At 43.4% G+C, this 281-nt stretch overlaps 1 protein-coding gene across 1 annotated transcript in view; it reads left to right on the plus strand.

Annotated features, from left to right (window-relative positions):
- Window positions 1-281, plus strand: part of crtac1b (cartilage acidic protein 1b) — a 19,091-nt gene that overhangs the window by 11,600 nt on the left and 7,210 nt on the right. The window lies entirely within an intron of this gene.

Below are 281 nucleotides of genomic sequence, written 5' to 3' on the forward strand. Positions count from 1 at the left end.
CACACACACTCACTCACTGCACTCTAATACACACACAAACACAGAAGACAAATTGAATTAGCTAGCTGATGTTTTTTAAAACAAGATTGTTAAATCACAAGCCCACAACACATTTAAGACCCCTTTCCCCCCCACACAAGCTGACACTCCTCCTAGCCGTGTTGACCTTTGGCATGCATAATGAAGCTGTTGTATCACTCCAGTAAACCGCTAATTAAATTGGGCTGAAACAGCAGCTTGCCTGGGTAGTGGAAAGTGCAGATTAGGCCTGTTTGTGCTTT

The sequence above is a fragment of the Morone saxatilis genome, unplaced genomic scaffold (assembly GCF_004916995.1).
Source record: "Morone saxatilis isolate NCDOM2014 unplaced genomic scaffold, NCSU_SB_2.0 Contig19, whole genome shotgun sequence".
Lineage (NCBI taxonomy): Eukaryota > Metazoa > Chordata > Actinopteri > Moronidae > Morone > Morone saxatilis.